This window comes from Polypterus senegalus, chromosome 13 (assembly GCF_016835505.1).
Source record: "Polypterus senegalus isolate Bchr_013 chromosome 13, ASM1683550v1, whole genome shotgun sequence".
NCBI lineage: Eukaryota > Metazoa > Chordata > Cladistia > Polypteriformes > Polypteridae > Polypterus > Polypterus senegalus.
In genome coordinates this window covers 69002819-69027161 of record NC_053166.1, presented here as the reverse complement: position 1 = coordinate 69027161, position 24343 = coordinate 69002819, and the positions used below count along the sequence as shown (strand labels likewise).

Genomic DNA, 24343 nt, shown 5'->3' with positions numbered 1-24343 from the left:
AATCACAAGTTGCAGCCATCATGTTGTACATGGCAGAGGTAGTGACACTGCTGAGTGTGCAGGGAAGGGTGGCAAAGGCCTTTGCATTTACGAGGTGATGGTTAACATCAACTACCAACCCATTTGCACACAGGAAGTCCACACCCAGCAGTGGCCTGGCCACCTTGGCCAAGACAAATATCCAATTGAAATGTCTTCCACTGAAAGATAAGGTGGTATGCTGTGTTCCGTAGGTGGGGATCCTAATGCCATTAGCAGCCTCCAGAATGGGCCTTTCTCTCCCTGAAGCCACATGAATAGGTGATGCAGGTAGCATTCTCACTTGTGCACCATTATCACATAGAAAACGGTGGCCAGACTGGGCATCAGTAGAGGCTAATAATATGGTGTTAACTGACCCGGGTGGGGTAAACTTACAAGGAGCATGGCATTTCTTTACATTCTTGCCAAATTAGTCAGTTGTAAGGATCGTGGCTGGAGGAGGAAGAGCAGTGCGAGCTGAAGGCTTGCTAATGAAGCTGACGAGGGTTGCAGGAGAAAGGTAGCTCTGTGAAGCAGAGTGCAGGCTGTCAGCTATCTTAACTAACTCATGGTAGTACCTTGGCCAAGACAGTGCACACTTGTTTGAGCATCTATTATAGAAGTAGTTCTCTAAATATAAAACAGGGCTTATGGCTGCCTAGTCAAGTTTGTCAACATGGCCGGTTTCACATCTCTGAAGCCTGGTAATGATAATAGTCGCCATAACTGCTCTGACTCCATCAGGCCATACTTTTTCGTGTCCAAGGGATTTTCAAGCAGACTCACCACTCTGGATGCTGTGGAGACACTGAGAGCTGCAACGATGTAGTAGTACCTCGTGTCATCTGCCATAATGTCCCACCCTCCATTATGGCCAAACAGATCAATCTTGAATTCATCAGACCAGATGACATTTCTCCAGACAGGAAGATCTTTGTCCCCATTTGCCATTTTAAACAGGAGTGAATTGTTCCTTGCTGAGCAGCCTTTCAAGTTATGTCAACATAGGACTCGTTTTACTATGGATACAGATACTTATCTACCTGTTTCCTCCAGCATCTTCACAAGGTACTTTGCTGTTGTTCTGGGATTGACTTGCACTTTTCATGCCACAGTACATTCTTTTTTAGGAGACAGAATGAGTCTCCTGCCTGAGCGGTTTGATGGCTATGTGGTCCCAAGGTGTTTATAGTTGCACGTACAGATGCATCATTGGACCTTCAGGCATTCGGAAACTGTTTCCAAGGATGAACCAGAATTGTGGAGATCCACAATTTTTTTCTAAGATCTTAGCTGATTTCTTATCATTTTCCCATTATTTCAAGCAAAGAGGCAGTGAGTTTGATGGTAGCATACATCCACATGTTGACTCCAATTAGATTAATTGGCTATCATAGACTAATTGTCTAATTCCCTGAAGGATTGACATAATTTTCTGGAATTTTCCAGGCTGTTTAAAGGCACAGTTAACAAAGTGTATGTAAACTTATGACCCACTGGAATTGTGGTATAGTTAATAAAAAGTGAATCTGTCTGTGAACAGTGTTAGAAAAAGTTACTTTTATCTGCACAAAGTAAATGTCTTAAACTATATGACAAATTTATAGTTTGTTAGTATACATTCTGTGGAGGGGTTCTTAAGTGAGTTTTAAAGAATTCACCATAAGTGTATGTATGTAACAAGCTAGTTTTTTTCAACATTTTTGCATATTTTTCTTAATAGAATTCTACAACGGTAGTTTAAATACACTGTCGTATTCATTATCTATGCTGAACTATGGATGTGTGTACGTAACTGTCAATAGATCTAGTAGATAACATTGTGAAAGAAGTGGTGTGTACTGCTGCCTTGCAGGGTTATGGTATGTATTGGTTTTACACTTAGTCCATAAAACTGTGTATATTTCATAAATGTATATCAGTTACTTCTCAAATATTTGCAGGTAATCAATAATCCTAAATTGGCATTGTGTGAGTGTGTGTTTCAGTATTACCTACAGTGCACTATTCTGCATCCAAAGCATGCTGAAATGGATCCTATCCCTCTGTTGCACTATAAAAAGCCGCATCATTCTGGGTTGCATTCATTATATAAATTTTACCTCCCCATCAATTTTAATTTTAATTTCAATTTTAGGTTAAAATAAATACAGAAAGTGTTGTATGGATGTGATATATTTGTTGCAAAACCTCTAGCCGTTAAAAGTCACTTTCTCACTCACTCATGATTAAGTCAATCTTCCTGGCTTTATTGTTGTCAATGCGTTATGCATTGCCAACACTAACCTCTTTTTATTTTTGTTAAAATAATTGATCAAAAGGGAAAACATTTAACCTTTTCCAGTATTTAATCATAAGAAATTTATGTGAATTATTTTTTGTTCTTAATCATTAAAGGCAGTTTTGCAGTTGCTGCCAAGACTAGGATTACAGTATTTACATAAAATGTATCAAGTGAACAATTTTTAGATGGCACACTTTACAAAATTACCAGTAGATGGCGCAAAATACTTTTAGTGTAGCATTCCTTGAAGTGGTTTAATGTGCATACCTTGTTAATAGCCTGAAATTTAATGCAGTACAATTTTATATATTTTTATAAGAATGTGCAAGGATTCAGTTCAGAAAAAATATGCTGTTAATGATTCATGCAAGTGTATAACAATCTGAGGTGAACTATCTTTGTTTAATAAAATAATTAGAAATGTGTTTTTTAAAGAACCTATTTAAAGAAATAAGACTCACCAATTTGGGTAAAAAAAAATGTGCATACATTTTTAGCAGATAAGTTTGACTTAGTGCTCTCTCTGAATTCTAAATGTGTTGACAATTGATCATATATGCATATATTCTCCAAACCAGCCAATTGCATTCAGGATTAGAGAGGATAAGTTGCCAGTCAAGCACAAGGGCACACAAGCAACAACACTCATACTCACCCACACTCACTTTCATTAATCCATTTTTTTTATTTGTTTTTGTTTTTTTTACAGTAATGGGCAATTTGCTTGAAAATGGACTGTCAACAGACATAAAAATGGCATGTTGTATTACAGACTGTACCATTTTAAATACATCTTATTTAATTTGCTTTTGTAAAAGAAGTATAAAACAAAAAATGTGATGATTACATCATTGTAATTCTTTTTTCAGCAGAATGGACTCTTCCTACCAACTGTCGCCTTGATTTTTCAATGTCTGTCGAACTGGCCATGATGCGGTTCTTTTTATTCCTATTTAGCTCAGTTTAATCCTATTTTTTATATTAGAAGTTTTCAGGCAGAAATTATTCAGTAAAACATAGGTAAAAATATATTTCTGAAATATTTATTATTAACTTTCTTGGCCTTGGAATTCTATGCAATAACAGTTAAACCTGTGTCAGACTTGGGGTGATGTTTAAAGATCCGCTTTATAGTGTTAAACCCAAATAACTCTTGGGACAGTATTCTGCTGCCATCTAGTGGATGAAATAACATTGTGCCACAAAAAAGAATATATATATATATAGTGGAATATGGCCGGCCATTCATCCCAGCCAATACCCCCAGGCCACCAGGTGGAGCTCTCCCTGCAGCATGGAGGTGCCCCGAATGCCAGCAGGGAATTATGGAAAATGAAGTTTTTATCCACAGCCCTGCTGGATACCACAGGGGCAGCTAGATGGAGCTGCAGGGAGGAGCAAAGAATATTTTCCCTACGCCCTGGAAGTACATCCGAGTCACATGGACAAGAGGAATGACATGCTTCCGGGGTGAAGAAAAGGACTTTTTTATCTGACCCGGAAGTGGAAGGAGATCACATGGACTGGGGATTGGAAACACTTCCAGGTCAGGGAATATAAAAGGACTATGGGAAATCCCAGATGTAGAGCTGAGCTGGGTGGAAGGGTGGCAATGCGTCTGGGGGAGGAGGATTGGTTTATTGAATGAGTTTTGTGGAGAGGAGGGTGCTTTGTGCACTGTTGTATATTAATAAAGTCAACATTTGGACTTTTTTCTGGTGTCTGGTGTATTGTCCGAGGGTTCAAGGAAGCGATAGCGCCACTTATCTGTCACAATATATATATCCATCCATCCATCTCTGAACACAGGGTCACGGGGGTCTGCTGGAGCCAATCCCAGCCAACACAGGGCACAAGGCAGGAACCAATCCTGGGCAGGGTGCCAACCCACTGCAGGACACACACAAACACACCAAGCACACACCAGGGCCAATTTAGAATCGCCAATCCACCTAACCTGCATGTCTTCGGACTGCGGGAGGAAACCAGAGTGCCCGGAGGAAACCCACGCAGACATGGGGAGAACATGCAAACTCCACGCAGGGAGGACCCGGGAAGCGAACCCGGGTCTCCTAACTGCTAGGCAGCAGTGCTACCACTGTGCCACCGTGCCGCCCTAATAAAAAAAAAAATATATATATATAGAGCGATAAGAATTAGTCTCCAGACATCATAAAGGTTTGGGGCAGCCACCCGTATATTATTTCCCAGCTACAAAAAGTTTTTAGATATTTGAACAGAGATGTTCACAAGACTGAGTCCAAAACAGAACTGATCATTTGGAGGTAAGAGGGCAGTTTTAAGGGCTAGGGAAGGAAATGATGTAATCTAGTCCGGAGCCGGAAGTGACATCATCAGAGGTGCCGGAGCTGGAAGTGATGTCATCACAGGCACCGGAATCTGGTGAGATTTCCCAGGAATGGTCTGCAAGAAACTGAGAGAGACAGTCAGCTCACCCTGCCACCCCCTGGTCTGGTGTAGCATTACAGTTCCCTGGGCCCTTTAGTTGTTTCCTAAATGCACATGTGTGACAATATATATTAAGGTAATCCCACCATCATATTCATAGTGTAAGTGGATGGATCTTCCAGCTGGAAACACATTGGAAAATGAAAAGCCATAAAGACAGTTTTAGAACAAACTGAAGTTGAGACACTGTCTGCATTGAGTGATTGTGATGACAATGTGAATTGGTCATCAGACATTGACATATGGCACTGTATGATCGAACTGCAGTGATATGACTGGTAAATATGGTCGTGTGAAGCCGCACCATGGTGCAACAGTAGCTGCATAACAAAAAGGTAAATCAATGAATATCAATGTTCACGTAGGGCAAATGTGGAAGTCACTTACCCTTGTGCTGTGGTAGCCTACAATAATCATGTGGATCATGTACTGACATTCTACCTTCTCTCGTGCAAACAACAGAAAAAATATTATGAGAAAACAAGCTTCAATAATGCAGCACTGGTGTGTGGGTTGGTTTCAAAACATATCACACTGAAACATGTACTAAATATGTATCAGTACAGCAGTGGTCACTAGAAATACCTTTCGTATTGTATTTATACTGATATTTTGGTATTTACATGCTTCTGTTACATGTATTACATTTTTACTTCTTGGAAAAAAATCAATGTTTTTAGCTCTTTTTTCTGGGAGTAAACATAATGGTAAGGAAGCTACAATAAACGCCATAAAGAGTTGGTCTTTGGAATGTTCCAAGTGTTGCCTGGATAAGTTGTGACCCTCCAGAGATTGGATTAAGCATAACTGGATAGATGGATTTGCTAAGAAAACAATATAGTAAAATTAAATTTCAGCCACATGAATGGAAGCATGTGTGAAGTTTTTTTAATGCAAACTCTTCCCTATTAAAAATATTATGCTAAAATATTAACACAAGCAGTAACCAAAAGTGTTTTTCAAGTTCTTCTTCACTGTCATATATTTATTGAGCGTGGTTACATACAGTATAGTTTATAAATTGGCAGTCTTCCTATAGTGTGATGTAATTCATTTCAAAAAATTGTAAAAATGGATGCAATTTAAAAAGGATAGATATACTGGTATGTGCAAATTGTTTTTACATTTACCTGTAAATGTTGTCACATAGCAAATAATTGTGTTAATTTAAACAGCTTAATAACAAAAACATGGTACAATGTATCAATATTATTCTGCAGCCACAGGTCATCTACATGACAAGATTAGCAAAATATTGCACAAAATTCCAGAGAAGTGCACTGAAGTGTAAATGTTACAATTACAGCAAAAGATTAATCAGCATTAACCCATGCAAATAACACATTAAAAAATTCTTAAATTAAAATTCTGAACTGAATTATTACATTTTTTAACACAACCCCAAAACGTGTTTAATCTGATTAATTTGACTGTGCTTCATAATGAGATAGAGCCAAATGAATCCAAGTCTGTAAATAGTAGTAGCAGGTCACCATCGCTTAATTGTTTCCTATGTTGTTTCTTATAATATGAGGTTGTCCCATATTGGAACATAAAATGCTGTGTTAAACGTAAAAACGTGACTTGTAAGAGGCTGTTGAGGTACAGGTCTGAGCTGGAGATAGAATGTTAGTAAGTTAGCCCTGTCTCTGGTTTGGGTGGTTGTTAAGTGTTGTTTTTGTTAAACCAAACTGTTCAATAAACTAATTGGAATACTATAATATGCATAGACAAGTGATTATTAAAACTATTTTGTATTAGAAATTAACCACTGAGTTATTTTAGTTTTTAAGAAAATCATTAATATGCATGAAGGAAATACATTAAACTGTGATTAATATGCAGTTAATTTTGATTAAACATTTTAATCGCCATTGTATTTTTTAATCATATAACAGCCCTAGTTACAGTCCATTGATATAATTATCATAATTTCCAAACCAAGTTGTATAGTATATAAAGGCAAAAACTCACCAAAAATGCACAATTAAAATGTCAAACGTTAAAGGTTATGTAAAGTCAAAACAGATGAGTCACGTCATTTCTTGAAATGGTCTTGGTATCAGCAGCTTTACCATTAATAATTAATTTGGGGATGCCAAAGCTAGAAGCAGATTTCAATAGCTGTGTTACCCCATGGCTTTGCCATCCTTCGATTTTGAATGAATTGAATTTGTTCGCATTCAGCGGGTTGGAAAATGGGTGGATGGATGGGTGATTACAGAGTTTTGGTCTGCTTATATGCTATAAGTACAGTCTGAAAGTACACATGGTTAGATCACTTGACAGACCAGCACACCGACACTAAATCTGATATGTTGTAAAACTGCTGTCCAGCACAAAGAAATAGATTGAGAGAAAAATGAGAATGAATGTATGCATGATAGAATTTTGTACATCAGCTAAGATGTTGGATTCTGCAAATACAGAATCAATCTGGTCAGTGGCGTAGCGTGGGGAAAATTTCGCCACCTACTTATTTAGGTATTTCAATTTAAAAGACTAAAATATACAGTAATTCTTTGCCGTCCCCTAAAAGTGCCGCCTGGGGCGCCCCCACTACGCTACGCCACTGAATCTGATGGTACAGTCTAATTAGGTGAAAGTTGCAGTAGTTCATTCAAAAGATGGCCAACATTTGGACTAAGAACTACATTTGAGATGTAATCAGATGTGAGTTGATCCTTCAGATGTAGAAGACAAAGGTTCAGAAGCAAGTCACTAATACACTAAAGGTAAGATCTTCTTCAGGAATGAGGTCTAGATTAGAGATGGCCTTGAATCCTTAAAGTAGTTGTGTTTGAGGGAGCATGATTCTTACCACAACCAATGTGTTGTAGGAAACTACAAGCTTTGCTATATATTCCAGATTATGTAGAAAGTAAGGGTGTCAAGCTGTTGCAATAAAAGCGCATCATCCTGGTATGGCATGTTGTTTCAATATACATTTAGAGCCCTGTCTAGGTAGGACCCCTTTGTCATCCAGAATAGCTCAAACAATTCAAGTCAAAGATTCAACAAGATAGTGGAAACATTCCTTGGCAATTTTGATCAATGCTGTCTCGATAGCATCTTGTACTTTCCAAAGATTTTTCAGTCATTTCCAAAGAGCTCTACTGGATTGAGACCATGAAACAGAGCAGACAACTGGAGTAAACCGAAGTCACTGTCATATTAGAGCAACCAGTTTCATATGAAGCTTGCCTTGTGACTTGGCACATTATCTTTGTTGAAGTATTCATTTAATGATTGTTTCCATAAAAGTACACACATGGTCAACAATAGTGCTTAGGTATGCTGTAGCATTCAGATGGTATTCATTTGGTATTAAGTAACCTAATATGTACCAAGAAAGCATTACTTACACCATTACACTGCCAACAACTTTTTAATGTCACAGCAGAAATAAACTTTTGATAGTGTGGAAGAAATTAAATGGAAATATATATAAAAAAAAGAAGCTGCGTCATCAACTAGGACCTCTTTGAGTCAGGAACCAGGCAGGAGGAAACTTGTCCATTGTGTCTCTTATTTTTCTTCATGAAGCGGGATACACTCCATCACAGTAGCCTGTGACAGAATGATCACATAAAATAAAATAAGAGTCATTCTTACAGATTGGTCCACTAGCTTGAATTCACACCGAGTGGCTAAAGAGACATGGAATGTTTCCAGCAGTGAGCAAAAGCAGCTTACATAACCCAAAATAAAAGTCTCATGTTACTTATATTCTTGGTCCTTATAATACTTTCCAATACTGTTTGAGTTCCTGCGTATGTGACATCTCTCAAGTCTTACTGGGTACATGATAGTCAGCCAACATCCATCTCCCAGAACCATTTTTGTTCTTTGTTGTTCACTTGACCTTTATCTGGTCTCCTGAAATGTTTAGACTATATTTATTAACCCTTTATACAACTCCTAAGAAAGATGCTATATTTTTAATGTGGAAAGCAAACCAGAACACTTTATGTGCAATAACTATATTACTCCTAAATGACAATGTGAACACTAAGTCTACTTTTTCTTCCACAGCAGACCAAGCAACATTTTTCAATTTTCAGTTATCAAGTTGTGTTGATCATGCAACCAGTGTAGCCTCATCTTCCCAACAAAAGTGAAACCTGCTGTGGTCTTCTACTACATTTGACATGTGTTGTGTTCAACATTGTCCTACACCATTGTTGCAAAGAGAGCTTAATTTCAGTGTTCTGTTAAGTTTGAACAAATTTGATCAGTCTCCTGTAACTTGTTTTGTTAATAAGTGTTTTTCATGCAGAACTCAAAAATTAATTCATACTTTCAGTAATTGGACTGTTTGATGGTAAAGGATAGCTCAAAGCCTGTAATGGATTCATTAATTCAAATGACTGAACAAAATATCTGTGTACATTGCACTTCATGTTAGTTGATTCCATGGCTTACTGCATCTGTTTTCTCTTTCTTATTGTCTAACATTTGTATAAATTAAATTAATTTGAAAAAATGTTACCTTGACCTCAACTTTACCCTTGAAAGATACAGTCAAGTAAACAGTTACCATAACTGAAACTAATAGGGGGTTCAAAGAGAAAGCCTTAGAGGTTTCTGTATTTTGTAGATGGGCCTGTGCTATCTCCTTAAGAGAATGGAAACTGTAGAGCTCTCTTGGAGACCCATTCATCTGAGGACTGTGAGGTTCAAGGTCTTGGTTAAAAGTATCTGGACAAAGAAGGAAGGGTGGAGTGAGGGCTTATTGGGGGAAGTTGACAGGAGATAAGAAGGACGTGCTTGCTTGGAAAATGGATTAGAGAGTGAGACTCCCCACCTGATAGACCCTCTTCCATTAGGAAAGCCTAGAGGGGCAGCAGGATTTTGTTTCTCTTTGTTCTTTTTATAGGCTTTGATCTTCCTTGTGTAGTCTATTCCTGTATGTGCTGTATAAATAATTACAGTCCTTGTGGCATAGCTGGGGCCTTCTTGCTAATATCCCTACTATGCAGGGATACCAAAAGAATTCCCGCCCTTTTTTATGATATTATACATACGCACCTTCTAAATAAAACTAGCTTCTAAAAATAAATATTCCATTTACAAATAGAAAGCAGAGAGCTTAATTCATTCAAAAAGCACTGCAATTTAAAGACTTTTAAGAACAAAGTTTAACATGACTGCTTTAGAACATAAAAAATGGGACCTTTTGCTTCAACCCCAGCATGGTGCTAACTTGTGGAATTGAAGCATCTGGTGCTAAAAGATACAGGAAACTGCAGTGCAGCAAGGATAGGCAGCTTTCCCAGACTTTATAGTTTGGTATTTTAATGAAGCTTAGGAAATAACAAGAATGGTTCTTAAAGAAGTTAAATTGTTTTGATCTAAGTTTGTTTGAATCTCACTAATCTCTATTTGAAACACCTTCCTGAAAAAAACTTTAATGTTTGCTTATGATTTAGAAATGGTATATTTAAAAAGACAATCAGTGTATTGTTGACACAGTGGGCCAACAAAAATAAAACAATGAAAATTACCTCTCTTTTTCTAGTTTATCCAATGTTAGACACAGCATTTAAGGAATTATGTTTTGGTACAAACTTTCTTGAGTAAACTGAACAATAAGCTATTACCCTGTATATATTCTTTCTATATATAGTTTAATTCTTTCAACCCTAGTCACTGACCCCACTCTTCTTAACTACAATGCACTCAGCATCTAGTAATGCAATACTCCTACATTTAAGGCCAATGAAACATGGTACCCCAATGAGCTTTGCGAACTGGAATACAAAAGAGGCCACATGACTGAATATATATTGTATAATGGTACAGTGCCATGTAGTACCTCAAAACCGCAAAAATACCTGGTCTGAATACTAGATTGGCGACTCTGTTATGAAAACGTGCATGTTCTCCATGTGTTTGTGTGAGGTTTTAAGAATATTCTGTTTTTTCTCCCATATGCAAAGTATATTAAAGTTTAAGTGTGCCTTGCAATAAATAAGCTACTCCTTAAGGTTGATTTCTCTTTTGCACTGGGTACTGTCAGGATAAGCCCTAGCTTTCCATAACCCTAGATTGGATTGAGCAGGTTTAGAAGTGAGTGGCTAAATGGATCCCAAAGACATGCAAGTTAGGTTTATTGGTGACTTGAAATTAGCCAATAAACATAAACAACATGTAGTAAGTAATGTTCTCTGGATATGCTAGGGATGACTGTGACCATGATGTAGTATATCTGGATTTGGAAAATAGGCAGAAGGACTACTCAATTTTTGAACTTCATACTGGCATAATTAAATGTTTAACTTCATAATGGCATAATGTCAAGAGAATGACAGAAAATGCCACTATAATTGCCCAAATAACTTGATAACATCGCAGGGAATAGTTTTAATTTGAGAACTTAAATAAATTAGTACACAATGGCACTGCACAAACAAGTCTATCAAATTAAAACCCAATTATGGAGATTTTGTGTTTAATCCTTTTGATCATACATTCCTTAACTTGCATGAATGGGCCCTGTCACTCTGACACGGGTTGTTTAAATGTGCCTAGTGCTGCTGGAATAGGCTTCAGCTTCTTGCAAACGTGAATGAAAACAAGTAGTTCAGTGAATATTATTTTAACAATTCTCTTCAGAAAATTACATGTTCTAGCAGTGTAGTTAATTTTGTTTTATCGTGAAGGAGTCGTTCCAAAATCAGGTGCATGTTATTGAGACATTTCAGTTACACACAGAGTATACAGAGTGTTAAAAGTGTACATTTCATATTATAAATTTTTATTTTGTAACAAACTGTCAGTAAAAAAGAAAATGCATTGGGTCTTTGATTTGAAGCCAGTATCAATATAAAAACATTTTCACTCTCATTTCACTACTGCAGCCTAGATGGAGTAGAAAACTTGAATAGCTTTAGGAAACCCCCATCACACTCTTAGTTCTTCATCCATTCTGAAACTCAAATCATATATACAGTATAATATCTGAGCTGTTACAGCCTGGTGTCTCTTTTTATTTTGCACACAGACTTTGGGAGTATTTTTTTATTAATAATAAAATGTCATCTTAGATCTTTCTAATTTTGAAACTCTAAAGTAATTCACATGTGATTTCTAGAGTTTCCCACAGTGATGAGCCCAAATCATCCATTCTAACATCTTTCTTTACTCTGTTGCATTCAGTTTTATTTTTAGTACAGTAACAATGTTCTTTCAAATGTAACGGATGGCTGGGGCCCATGTCCAGCAGGGATGCCCTTGCAGCATATGTTCCAGGGGAGCAAGCATGGGAAACCCAATTTCTCCCCCTGGACGCTAGATGGCAGCCTCCCTGGGTTGCAGCGGTGCCTCGGACTCCCGCAGGGCTTCATGGGGGTTGGAGTTTGGTGCAGCCCTGTTGGTTTCCGCAGGCACAGCTGCGAGCCCCTTCTGGGCACTAGTTTTGCCACTCCCAGAAGTGCAGCCGGATGTTGGCAATCAAACACCTGAAGCACTTCCGAGTGCCTAATAAAAGGAGCCAGCAACCACCACTCATTGGCCAGAGTCGGGAGAAGGAGGACAAAGTTTAGAAGAGGAGTGGTGGTGCAGAAAGAGAGGAGTGGGGTTTGTTTTAAGTGCGATATTTGTACACTTGGGACTGTGTTGTGCCTGTGGAGATTATAGGGAAGACGTACCCCACAGGTGAAGAACAATAAAAGTTTATTTATTTTATGCGTGCCTCCCGTGTCCATCTGTGTTGGGTCAGGCGCTTATATAGTGCCTTTGTTACACAGATATTTTTCAATATTAAAATGTTCTGCATTTTGTAATGAATAAATACACTAAATGTATACACATATTCTATCAGATATTTTTCCCTTTAACATTAATTAATTGGAAGCATACAAAGCTACTGTATTCTGTTACACAATAGTCTATTTTAGTCTATTCTGAAAACTAAAAATAAAAGTTAAACATACATTAACAATACTAAAGATACGCACATTTACTCAAAAATCTATGGCACAATTCCCTCAACCCCCAATTAATAGTGACTAGACTAATTGCAAGAAGGCTATTACTTTTCGCTACCTCTAAAAAAAAATTGCCATTATATATACTCCATGAGTGAGTTTTTCACTATGGTGGATAATTCAGGCAGCAACGATTATAATTCTGATGGACAATCTTCTTCTTCCTCTTTTGGCTGCTCCCGTTAGGATAATCTTCCGCAAATTGATTTGGCAACATTTTACACTGGATGCCCTTCCTGATGTAACCCTCTCCATTTATCCGGGCTTGGGACCGGCACAAAGAAACACACTGGTTTGTGCATCCCCTGTGGCTGGGTTACTGTTGGTCACTTATCACTTGTTGGTCTTGGCATGCCACAAATGCAATTGAGCCTTGGAATATAAAAATAAACATCATTAATAATATTAAATTAGTGATGTTTTAAAAAAGTCATAAAGTGATGCTAGCGAGTCCTTTAACAACAATAAAAATGTATTCAGTTTTAACAGCAAAAGATACATCTTTTGTATATCTTCAGAAAACTAGATGTCTTTACTAGCCAGGTTGCTTTGACAGCCTCTTAAGTGCTTTATTTAAAGAGGCACAACAATTCAGTCAGCACTAGGCTGGCCTGGAGAAGCATTGATAGATTTTGCTCAGGCTGCTGTTGTTTCTTCTTAGTACTGGTGTCCCTGTTGCACCAGTGCTGCATCTATTCAGGCTATAGTGTCCTAAATTCATGAATAAATACAAGTTTACAAAATGGAAGAATGCATTGACATTATACTGTAGAATACTGGTCTTAGAGAAAGAATGCTGCTTAGCTTTTTGCTAGATGTGTTAGTCAAGAGTTTTTATTATTTTTTTTTAGATTTGAATATATCTAGCAAAGGTTTGCATCGTTTTATCTAATATTACCTAAATTGTCAAAACTTTGAAAATACTCAAAACTCACAATCCTAAATCTTTGTTTCTAAAAGATGCAATTGTTTAATTTGCACTGACTTCCAAATACCATTCATTGCAGTAGATTTTTTTTTCATAGGTCTTAACATTTATAAATCTTTTATACTGCAGAAATACTCAAGAAAGAAATCAGTGTGTGCCAGATAAAGTGCTTCCAGTTTCTATGGTACTTATAGTTTCAAGATTGTCAATTTACCTTTCAATCCACTAGCTAAATTTATATTAGGTCATATACTTAACAATAGTATTGCTATAGCACTAGTATAGTGCTGGGACAAAATTAAACAGTTTGAAGTTTTCAAATTAATGAAAACCCATCTCTTCTTTCATTCATTTTCTAGATCTGCTTTTTCTCAGATTTGGAGGTGCTGATTCCCATCCCAGCCACTTCACACTCAACTGTGAACCGATGCAGAGAGAGCTGAAGATCACGGCCTGATGAAGCAAACAGGACAACATCATCTGCAAAAAGCAGTGGCCCAATCCTGAGTCCACCAAACTGGACCCCCTCAATGCCCTGGCTGCTCCTAGAAATTCTGTCCATAAAAGTTAGGAACAGAATCTTTGACAAAGGGCAGCCCTGGCAGAATCCAACTGTCACTGAAAACGGGTTCGACTTGCGGACCAAGCTCTGACACCGGTTGTACAGGGACCGAACAGCCGTTATCAAGGTGTCCGGTACCCCATACTCCCAGAGCACCCCCCACAGGATTCCCCAAGGGACATGGTTGAACACCTTTTCCAAGTCCATAAAACACATGTAGACTGGTTGGGCAAACTCCCATGCACCCTCCAGGACCTTGCTAAGGGTGTAGAGCTGGTCCACTTTTCTGCGACCAGGATGAAAACCACACTGTTCCTCCTGAATCCGACTTTTCCAGGAAGGCTGATGAGTGTGATCCCTCTGTAGTTGAAACACACCCTCCGGTCCCTCTTCTTAAAGAGGGGGACCACCACCCCAGTCTTCCAGTCCAGAGGCACTGTCCCTGATGTCCATGCAATGTTGCAGAGGCGTGTCAACCAGGACAGTCCTACAACATCCAGAGCCTTGAGGAACTCTGGGCGTATCTCATCCACCCCCGGGGCCCTGCCACCAAGGAGTTTTTTGACCACCTCGGAGTCCCCAGGCTCTGCTTCCTCATTGGAAGGCATGTAGTGGGATTAAGGAGGTCTTCAAAGTACTCCCCCTACCAACCATCCCCACCATATACAGTATTGACACTGCACTGCTTCCCCCTCCTGAGACGCTGGATGGTGGACCAGAATCTCCTCAAAGCTGTCTGAAAGTCATTTTCCATGGCTTCCCCAAACTGCTCCCATGCCCGAGTTTTTTCTTCAGCAACCACTGAAGCCACATTCCGCTTGACCTGCCAGTACATATCAGCTGCCTCCAGAGTCCCACGGGACAAAAGGGTCCTGTAGGACTCCTTCTTCAGCTTTACGGCATCCCTCACCGCCAGTGTCCACCAACAGGTTTGGGGATTGCGGCCATGAACGGATCATTTGTAGTAACTCTCCTAGCGTTATCCACAAAGAAAGTGAATTAAGATAAAATATATGTGAACAACCTTCAGTTCCCCATTACCCTTACTGCAATATATGGTAAGAGTTTTGAAACTGAATGAATTAATAAATGCGGGCAATTCCTCATTTAATTTGCTCTGACATAGTCAAAGAAGGAAAAAAGCTCACAATTAAAACAGTAGTTTTTTTAGCCATTACTTCAGTCTAAGATTCCTTTCAGATAGGTTACAATGAGTAAGGGAACTCAAAAAAAATATTAAGAAAAATTGTAAAGCCTGGAACATGATTTCAGCACTAACAAGATATTTGTTTTCAGTATAACCACTCAAATTGCAAATACATCCTTGTGAATGATCGACTTGTTGCATTAATAAATGTTCTTTTAAATAAAACTCTGGTAGGTTCCCTGTTGGTTGTAATTCTACATTCATTCCAGTCTATTCATTTGGACTAATCCCTGGTCCTAATCATGTAGAGTTGGAGTTTTCCATCTTAAATGACAGTCATAAAAAATGGATCAGCACAATAGCAAAATTAGATTTCAGGCAAAGGCTGATACACACATAGGAAAGTCAAGTAAAAAGGGCAAGTCTGACAAGTCTATCAAATAAAAACCCAATCATGGAGGTCAGTTATTACAGCCCTGAACTTTTACTCAAAACTGCATCAGTAAGTCAATTATCTTACTTTGCTCTCACATAAACAAGAATGTCAGCTGGATTAAGTGGACTTAAAAAGGAATGGATAGATAATTCAGTCCATTAATTGTAAATAAGCCTTAACATAAAAGACTGTTAAACCAATGGTTACAGTTACATGCTAAAGTATATGTAAGAGAAAAACAACAGAATAGTATGTTGTAGTAGATGAACAGCCCGTGATGACAGCCATTCAAGCATTAGAATGGAGGAAGGGTTTCATTTGAGGCCAAGAGGACTTAAATACAAGAGAAAAGAGAAGGGAAACACATGCTGTACTTTCATGTATAATAGGAACTCAAACATCTTTTTGCCCTGTGAAACATGGGTGGTGTTTGTACAATGTCAAGAAAAGTAAAAAGTGATTATTTTACTATATAATGGCAGTTATACCAAAACTATTTTTAAGCTGCATAGTAATTGGCAATAATGTTTAAAATGAAGATCACATATAACATAAAATGTTACCATCTGCAATGAATTTGAAGAGCAGTTCTTTAGCTCATTAATGTGAGTGATTTTTCAGAAGTAACGAGAGGTCCTTTTTTGCTGTAGCCATCTTAAAGCATGCCTTATAAGCCATGAGACAGAGCCACGAAACAATAGTTTTCTGTGAGTTTTTCATTCTGAGAAGTCATTCCCCTTCAGGCCTCAGCCCAGCCTCCCTCTGGCTGTGTGTGGGATATGAGGAGGGGCTTCTAAGGCATACGAAATTTGACACTTAGCTAATTTCTAAGGTTTCTAAAAAACTGGCCATATCTCTCTCTCTCTCTCTCTCTCCCTTTTGCTCACTTGCTCTCTTACTCTCCACATATGTGGTACTTTCCACGACAGGCTTCCTCTCTTTCATACTACCAGCTTTAAAAAAATAACTGTCCAAATCCTGTGTTTTCTTTTAAGACGTGGATCAAATCATAGCTGCATTCTTTCTTCCCAGCCAAGTGGACTGAAATTCAAGGCTTTGAAAGGTATGTTATTACCACACTTTCACCAGTCCTCCCACCCCACCACGTGTCTGCAAAATGAAAGTAACTGAAGACGAATCTGAGCTTAAGTGAACAATGGGCTGTGTACTTTAATGCTAATAGTGCCTTTATATCTGCTTTTTGAGAGGACTCTGATACAGAACTTTTGGAGATGAGGATTTCAAGAGTTATGATTCTGTGGCTTTTGTTTCTTGCCATTTTGACTTGGTGTAATGAGTTGTTTAGAAAGATTATAACAAGTAATCATATACATAGGTTTTCTAGGAATAATTTCATTCCAGGTGTAACACTTTTTAAGCACTGTTTATGTTTGCAAACTTAATCTGAAAATGTCTTCTGCTACAGTTTTTCTACACTAAAAGCCCAATCTGGAAATATGTATAGTTTTAAATTTTACTTAATTGCCTAAAGTGTTCTATATTTGTTTTTTTTTTTTTAATTGAAGAGCTTTCGTGTTAATGCCCATGATTAGTGGTTAATCTCCTTCTAATCAAATCTGATCATTTTGATGGTAATCCTTCTGTTTCCTCATGTTATATGATGGTTGTCTGATTGCATATTTTCAAGGCTGCCTGTTGTAAGTTTAGCACAGCATGTCCCAGCTGGTGCTCATTGCTAATTAGATGTACTTCACCGTGTTTCCTACTCACTAATTATTAATTATTCTTAAAAATTCACTTTGAAGTTCAAAGCCATTTTAAATCATGTACTTTGTCTGTAATTGTACAAATCTTATGACTAACTGATCATTGTGTGACCGATTAGTGTGGGCCTTGCCAGAATTATTTGAAATGCTTTGGAGACTTGTGGCATCATTTATTACTTCCTGAAATGTGATTCCAAAGTTTTCATTTAATATACAGTAGTAATAAAGTACAAAGAAATAATTTTTGTAATACTAAAAATGATAGGATAGTACCCTGTTCAGTGAAAATTGTCACTGTATTTTTCACTTAGTTATTTTGTATTGTTTGTTTTACATTAACTTACCTAAATACATTGATAGTAGTATCACTATGTTTGGTTGCTTGTTGATTTATTCACTTTCTAAATTCATTTTATTCAATTTATAGTAGCATGGCAGAAACCAAACCTCTTGGTTGTGGTGATGTATTTTTTCTGGTTATTTTTATGATCCTTCAATACTTTTATAGCCATCTGAAAAACATTCAATAATAAAGTATACTCATGTAAATATTTTGTTAGATGAGCTGGATTCATACAAATGCCAGTTGCTTGCCCACTAATTTTACAGAAAAACAATAGTATCAAGGTATGAACAGCTGCATACTGCACAATCTTTTACTTTGCTAATAGGGGAACCTTTTCAATAAACAATATTTGAAAATTAAAAATTAAGGTGGATACAATGTCGGCTCTGTGAATTTATATGCCAGATTTCTTATACTTACATGCATAACTCACAACCTTTAGGTGTTTTTGTGTGCTTGTACTTTAAATGGGCAGAAACCATAGAGGAGAACACATGGCATTTGATTTAGATTTTCTAGGTTAATACTTTGTTTCATTTACAATGCACATTCTAAACAAATTAGGTTAGCTTTCATTTGTTGTATTGTGTAATATTATGAATGGTATAATATTAGATCAGAGTTGGCTAGTTGAACAGAGCACCAGAGTCTGTTCAATAACTAAGTGAAGAACATCTTCTCTGTTTGAACCTACATAAATAGTATGAACCATGGATGGTTTTTTGGGCGGTTCAGCTATCAATATGGTAGAGACTTTAGAGAAATCTAAAATGCTTTAAGGTGCTAAATAAGTGTGCTAAGGGGTGTTGAGAATATTAACTTTAAAGGCCTGATGATAAAAGAGAGCCGCAGTAACAGACTTTTAGATGGCAATGAGGGTAATCACCCTTTAGATATTTTCTCCCTGTGGCAGATTGTGTATAATAGTCATTTGAAAACTAAAATCTAAAGGTCAGAATTACTGGAATTAAGTGCATTTGACTTGTTTTCAAGTATTTTATGTGTAACCCCATGCCTTTAAGATAAAATATTGATTTTGGACTCATCGTCTGTCTCTAAGGTGTTCATACACCAAGTGACTGGGGTCCCTGTGGCCTTGTACACACAATTAAATACACCAGCACCATTTTTGAATCACTGCACATGTTTTAAAATTATTATCAATAAACAAAATTATGTGGACAGAATGAACAAATTAAATATTAACTAGTAAGATTGGGTAGTGTTTGCAATTTTTGTATAATGTATAAAATATATTTTTGTTTTTTTTATTATCATTATTTATTTTCCTTAATGAATTAATTCATTTATTTTCCATAATTACTATTATTTGTCCTTTGGTAAAGCTGCATTTTATATTTGGCTACACAAACTTATACAAATCTCTAAGGACTAATATCCACCCATCTGCTCATTCATTTTGTAATTTGCTTAACCAGTTCAGGACAGTAGGGAGACCAGAACCTGTCCTGACTGAAATGGGTACAACGCCAAAACCATCCCTGAATGAGGTACTGGTCTGTTGCAGGGCACAATCACGTTCACTCAGTCTAGGTCAATTTAAAAAGACCAGTGAAACAAATATGACACTGTCTGGGATGTAGACGGGAAGATCAAAGTAATGGGAGGAAAGACAACACAGACACTGGGAGAATATGCGTACTCCACACAGACAGATGTGGGTTTTGAACCTAGAGCTTTAAGGCAGAAGCACTAACCACCGCACCATTGTGCTGCAATGATAAACAATATATTCTGTTAAGCTGTAAAAGCGGGATTTAAAAAAAAAATACAATTTTGTATTTGACATCAGTGCTGCACAGTGTGATTGGCAAAGCTGATTTATTTCATGTCCTTATAAAATGTCTATGATGTATGTGTTTTGATCAATGCTTTGTTAGGACACTGAATTGAGAAAGTGCTGATGTGCCTCTCTGCACTCATAAAAACAGAGGATCTCCCATTCACAATTTCACAGCTTACGGAAGTGTGGCTTTTGGTGATGGGATGAATAAAGTTACAAAACATTGGGCCTCTCTTTAATAACTCATAACCACAAGCACTGCTTGTCATTTTACTATAAACTTGTATCCTCACCTCCGTGGGCTGTAAGAGCCAAGAAAATCATTTTCCTTTTAGCCATGTGTTTTAACATGTACTTTTCTGTCTTCCTGTATTTGACATGGAAGAAGCTAAATAATTTTAATCTGAACAAAAGTGTACTGAAATCATTGGTTTAGAGAGGTTATTCTGCAAGTGTCTGTGATAGAGTAACTGTTGAACGAACCTAAAGGCAATTGATTATTGAGCTCTAAGACACTTAACTTCAGCATTTTAATTTTTTCTTTCCAGCAGTTGCAATTCATTGTTAAAAAGGCCAAGTAGCCAAGAGCTGGCAAGTATCATGCGCATATAGTAACTGAATGGACCATCTGCCTGTGGTCAGATAAAGAAGGCGTGCTGGGAATTAGCAGATGCGACAGCAAATTATCTGTTGTAACTCTCAGAATGACTAGTACTCTACTCAGTACAAGTAACATGTGCTGCTTGCTGTGGTAACAATGTAAGTTCTACATGACCTGCTGACATAAGAGTTTCACCTGTTTCTCCCAAAGCTGTATCATATTAGTTTGGTTTTTAATCAATTTCTAGATTTCACAGTACTGTTATAAATTGTATCTGTTTGCAGGCTTGTCTAGTGAAATCCACAAAGTGAATTTCTTTTGCTGTACTTTTTGTTAATCCTTATTAGAACTATGTCTGCTTGGAATCTATTTTTTCAGCCTGCAAAGAATGTTAGCTTTTAGTATTTGCCTCATTTATTCTTAAAGATATTCTTAGTTTGAACTATGGCTTCATATAGTTTCAAAAAATAAAGACAAGAGCTTTATATTGTGGTCTTAACATATTTATCCTCTGAAAGGTGTGATAAGTTTCTAAAAAAAAATCCCATCCTGTTTCATAAACATGCCAAAAGTTCCAATCAATAACCAAATCAGCTTACCCTTGTGTCTCATGCTTCTAATGATCGCATTGATTGAAATTCAGCCTCATTAGCATCTAACATTTTGTTAGGAGAAAACTGCCATTTTCTCAGTCTCTAAAAACAATTTCTAATCCAATTGTGACATATAAATACTTAGAAAAGTCATGCTTGCCTTTCAGCATAATTTATATTTATCTAGAGTGTATGTCATATATTTATGCATAACATAAGTACCCTGTACTGTGTTTAGTTTTGTTTTACAGGATTTGTTTTGTATTCCGCAATATAAAACGTTAACATTGAACAAAGACCTACTAATCTTCACTCAGCTAAAATTCTTACAAGTAGATTACCTATAAACATCTCAAATCATTATTTTGAAGAAATAGTTTTTTTTCCAAACCTCAGAAAATGGAGTCAAAAATCTGCAGAGTGAGTCACTGTGAAAACTTTTCCGTACAGTTTCTCTGGAGATCTCAGTAGCATAATGTTTAGTTTGTTAGATCATGCATTTTTTGCACGTAGGTGAAGTGCTTGCCAAAAAATGGTACAAATAAAGAAGTCAGCTTTCATCATCTATTTAGAAAATCCATTTAATCACGAAAAGAAATAAGAAAAAAACACTTTCTTTGGTTTTGTGTCTATTTACCTTCCAACAAATCCCAATCATTAGATTATAAACAGCACCTAAAAAAGAATAACAAAGAAGAAGAAAGTACGTTATATGAACCAACAAGTACCTCCACATGTTTAAACCTCACTAACCAAGCATTTTTGCTGAATAACCCTTTATGATTTTTACCAGATTTTTGTGCTAACTTACTGTCGCTTTATCTCAGTCTCTCCTCTTTACTTCTCTAACTGAAATGTTCTCTTCTCCTCCAAATTTCAGTAGGGATAATATAACATCTATCTATCTATCTATCTATCTATCTATCTATCTATCTATCTATCTATCTATCTATCTATCTATCTATCTATCTATCTATCTATCTATCTATCTATCTATCTATCTATCTACCTACCTACCTACAAGTGTTCTTACTGTTCAAAACATTTCAAATGGTAGAGAATTATAATTAGTACTTAGATGTCTTGTTTCAGTCAGATTGTTTCAATCTGTTTTTATTGCATACTCATTAAGGAATATATTGCCTTGCAGTATTTTCTTGCACTCTGGTCCATCCATGTTTTATTTAGTATTATTACAAGTTGCCTAATCTCTGCAGATGTGAAGCACACCCATAGTCTAATGATATTCCATCATACTTTACTATGAAGAAAGTGTTTTTTTGGGATGTGGGCAATGCCAAGTTTGTACCACACATAGTATTGGCTAAAAGCACAGTTATGGTGTCAAAAGACCTTTTCCATGGTTTTTGGAAGACTCCAGATGGGCCTTAAGACAGTTCTTTTTGATTTATTTTTTCTGTCTTGCCACCTGGCATCATTCAGTGATGCATATTTAGCTCATTTTTAGGCACTTAACTCTGCAAGTCCTTAAAAGTTAATAGTAGCCTCTCAGTATGGTGCACCCTAAATTTGAATGTACATTGATTTCTAGGTAGTGTGCAGACAATGTGATGCAACTTCCATTCATTGAGTACTGGGCCAACAATGATCAGGAGAAAATTCAAACATTTTAATATACGTAGTTTTATACTCTTTTCCTAACTGCTGTGTCTATTAGTCTTTCTCTGTCTTGGGGAACTTTGGGTACATACAGTATGTTTAGAACTGCTGCCTTATGGATTCTGAATCCTTGAAATCCTTCACAATGAATATACCTGTCCTTGTGGTGTTTGGATTTTTCCCTGTGTCTGTGTGGTTGTTCTAGAAATTCTGTATGTGTTAAGTGTCAGTTTTAAATCTACCATTCTTTGTGTGTTTGTGCATGTGTCTGAGTGTGCCTCAGTGCCCTGCATCCTAGTGAACCACTTTTAACTAATCCAAACCCTAATTTGAACGCTGACCATAACCCTAAACTGGATGCTATATTATGTTTCATCTATCTTTTATTTTATTAAAATGTTTTTCTTATTTATATGTACAACTTTTATTTACAGATTAACTTTTTGACCAATAAGGCATGAATATGTTCTTATGTCCAAGTGGTCAGCTAAACTACACCAAATTTGCTAACAATATAATTCTCAATGATTTTGAGTCAAACATGCCTTCACATTATTTGTTATTTGATGTACACAGCATTTTATAAAATTGGGAATCAAATTGAGCACTATGTATTTTTTCCAAGGATTTGTATTCTATCTTTTGTATTTTATATGTAATATAAAATATCTCCTGCTGCAAACAGTAATGTATATGCCTTACAGAGATGAGAAGCATCCTTAAAAGTTGGAGGCATGCATAGCCACTTAACTTCAATTGGAGTCATATGATTACAGTTTTTCTGAGTTGCTTTGATGCATTTCTCACAACAGACTTAACATTTGCATAACAGCGAGTGCATTTCTCAAAACACTTAGTGCAAATGGCAAAACATCATGGATGACAAGCAAAAGCAGGTAACCTCTTCAAAATCCTTAATCCATGCCTCACAAGCAAGTATTTACATCACTGAATGTGTCAGTGCCATCAAAATGCCAAGTCCATGAATCATCATCCACGGACATGACAGCCAAAATGTAAAGTCATGTTATCAATATAAAATTGCCACAATCTAAACATTTTCTGATGCACAAAACATCTGAATGACAAGGGCAGGAAACATAAAAATACAAAACACCGATTACGGGAGATTGATTCAAGAAGAATATTTTATTGATTGCACAGGTATATGGTGACATACCATGCACTGCACTTGGAGTCTAGCAAAAAATGCATTTCAATACTTTATGCATAACATATGAAATGAAGGAAAAAAAATTACAATATCGAAAACAATATATACATACCGAAACTCTAAATGCTCTCTACAATTGCTGCTGATCCTGTATATTGGGCCACATGACTAAAGGTTGTGGGAATTGAACGAGCAGTTTTGAGAACTGCAATTCTGTTGTGAGAAATGCACCAAAGCAACTGAGAACAACTGTAATATTGTAATACACCATTCTCAACCCCGCTTAATACAATTCAGGATAACGGAGCAGTCAGAAGCTTATAAATCACAGGGCCCACTCATTTGAATACCCACCCAGAACCAATTTTCAATCGCCAGTTAGCCTTTGAGATTCAAGGGGAAAACCAGAGGAAAAACTCATGAAGACAAAGTGAGAACATGCAGACCCCACACAGACAGTGGCTAGCATTGGATTTAACTCTTAGATGTTGGGGCATCTTGCAAATGTGTGAACACATTAAAACAAAACCAAAGACAATATGAAGATAATATGATCTTTCAAGAAGATGTCACTCTGTGCAGATCTCTGAAGTAAATAGTTTCTTTGCAATAAAACGTATCTATTACATACCTGTGAAGC

General features: G+C 37.0%; 1 protein-coding gene across 1 annotated transcript in view; it reads left to right on the top strand.

Moving 5' to 3' along the window:
• The first annotated feature begins 16705 nt into the window (after positions 1-16705).
• slc38a5a (solute carrier family 38 member 5a) overlaps positions 16706-24343 on the top strand; it is a 94548-nt gene continuing 86910 nt past the window's right edge. The window contains exon 1 of the mRNA XM_039775561.1: positions 16706-16901. The gene's annotated coding sequence lies outside the window, so the exon portion shown is untranslated. The remainder of the gene's footprint in view (positions 16902-24343) is intronic.